Source organism: Lithobates pipiens, unplaced genomic scaffold (genome assembly GCF_037356315.1).
Source record: "Lithobates pipiens isolate NorthernLeopardFrog02 unplaced genomic scaffold, aLitPip1_a1.2 Scaffold_28, whole genome shotgun sequence".
In the NCBI taxonomy this organism is placed as follows: domain Eukaryota; kingdom Metazoa; phylum Chordata; class Amphibia; order Anura; family Ranidae; genus Lithobates; species Lithobates pipiens.
In genome coordinates, this window is record NW_027507789.1 from 88,679,439 (window position 1) to 88,681,917 (window position 2,479).

General features: G+C 48.3%; 1 pseudogene; it reads right to left on the reverse strand.

Moving 5' to 3' along the window:
- Positions 1-477: 477 nt before the first annotated feature.
- LOC143936491 (5S ribosomal RNA) lies at positions 478-596 on the reverse strand (annotated as a pseudogene).
- Between the last annotated feature and the right edge of the window lie 1,883 nt (positions 597-2,479).

Consider the following 2,479-nt stretch of genomic DNA (forward strand, 5'->3'; position numbering starts at 1 on the left):
GGGACCGTCTTCCCCTATTTGGATAAAAAATTATATTTGAAAAAAAAAAGAAGCCTATGACACCTGGTATTCCCAGGCGGTCTCCCATCCAGGCATTAACCAGGCCTGACCCTGCTTAGCCTCCAAGATCAGACGAGATGGAACAGATTCAGGGTGATGCGGCCGTAGCCAATATCTTCAGGCACTCTCTTGACAAACACCAAGATGGTCACCTTGGAAACAAGCGGAAAAAAATAGGTCAACGGCAACAACATAAAAAGAAGCCTACGGCATCTGGAAATCCCAGGCGGTCTCCCATCCAGGTACTAAACTGGTCCCAACCCTGCTTAGCCTCTGAGATCAGATGAGATTGGGCTGTGTGTGTGGTGGTGTGGCCGTAGGAGATTTCTTCAGGCACTCTCAACCTTGACTAACGCCAATATGGTCACCTTGGGAAACAAACAAAAAAATCAAGTCAACGCCAACAACATGAGAAGAAGTCTACAGCACCTAGTATTCCCAGGTGGTCTCCCATCCAGGTATTAACAAGGCCCGACCCTGTTTAGTCTCTGAGATCAGACGAGATCTGGTGCTTTCAGGGTTATGTGGCCATAGGCGAGCTCTTCAGGCACTCTCAACCCTCTTGACAAACACCAAGATGGTCACCTTGGTAAACAAACAAAAAAAAAACAAGTCAACGCCAACAACATAAAAAGAAGCCTTCAGCACCTAGTATTCCCAGGTGGTCTCCAATCCAAGGTACTAGCAAGGCCCGACCCTGTTTAGCCTCTGAGATCAGAGGAGATCGGGCGCTTTCAGGCTTATGTGCCCATAGGCAATCTCTTTGGGCACTCTCAACCCTTTTGACAAATGCCAAGATGGTCACCTTGGTAAACAAACAAAAAAAAAACAGGTCAATGTCAACAACATAAAAAGAAGACTACGGCACCTGGTATTCCAAAGCCATCTCCCATTCAGGGACTAACTAGGCCCAACCCTTCTTAGCCTCAGAGATGAGAAGAGATAGGGCTCTTTCAGGGTGATGCTGCTGTAAGCGAACTCTTTGGGCACTCTCAACCCTCTTGACAAATGCCAAGATGGTCACCTTGGGAAACAAGCGAAAAAAAAAAAAAAAGAATCAACGCCAACAACATAAAAAGAAGCCTACAATAACTGGTATTCCCAGGTGGTCTCCCATCCAGGTACTAACCAGGCCTGACTCTTCTTAGCCTCCAAGATCAGACGAGATCTGGTGCTTTCAGAGTGCTCGGACTCTTTCCCCATCACTAATGGGACGAGGCAGGGTGCCCTCTGTCTCACCTAATTTTTATTCTGACACTGGAACCACTTATGTGTCACGTTCGGAATGACCCGAATATTACTGGCATATCCAAACCCTCGGCACACCACAAAATTGCGGCGTACGCTGACGATCTAATTTTTTTCGTCTCCTCTGCAAGACATTTATTCCTTGAACTATAGCCCCTTGCTGACCAGCATTAAACGCTCCCTTGACTCCTGGTATAATTTGAAGCTCACTTGGTGGGGGAGGATGAACGTCATTAAAATGGACATACTGCCCAAGGTTCTGTATCTGTTCCAAACCCTCCCCATACTCCTCCCTCAGGCGTTCTTCCTCTCACTCCGATCTGAGATAATCAAATTTGTATGGCTACGCCACCCACCGCGACTGAAACATAAGGTCCTCTGTGCCCCTAAGCTCCGCGGGGGGACTGGCCTGCCTGACTTTCAACTGTATCACACAGCATCCCTATTTTCCAGACTGCTGGAGTGGTTCCCTAGACCCCTAACTAAACTCTCGGTGACTATCGAACAGGATATGACCCCTAGGGACCTTAGGGCCCTTCTATGGGGACATCATGCTATGTTCGGCTCGCTTAGAGGGGTCTCCCCTCTGACGATCGCAGTTCTGACCAAATGGTATACCTTCTCCAGTACAATAGGCCTGTCCACGGATCCTGGCCCTCTTTCCTCCCTTTTTGACAACCCACTTCTTCCCACTCTCCTTTCGGCTACCCACGTTGGGGCATACCGCAGGGAGGATTGGCTCACTGCTACTCAATTTGTCCACCCTTCCACGGGTCGATTAAGAGACCTAGCAACCTCGTCACTCTTGCCGGGCTTGGATTGGCTCTCTGAGCGATCCGTCAACCAATTTTGTAATTCGCTCTTCCTATCCGGTAATATTCATAGACCGCTCACCCTATTTGAGGAACTTTGCACTCTTCCCCACACACCAAAGCACACGCTATCTCTTCTTTACAAAGAAATCCAATCTCTTACTTACACCTCACTTCCTACTTATACAGACAAGTGGTCCGCTGACGTTGAGACCGAAATTACCCCATCGCAGTGGCATACCTCCTTTATTCTTACCCACCAATCCTCTAGGTCAGGGTTCACTCAGGAAAAGAATTACAAATTACTGTCACGATGGTACAGAGTTCCAGTCTCGGTACGCAGGATGTTCCCCGGTTCA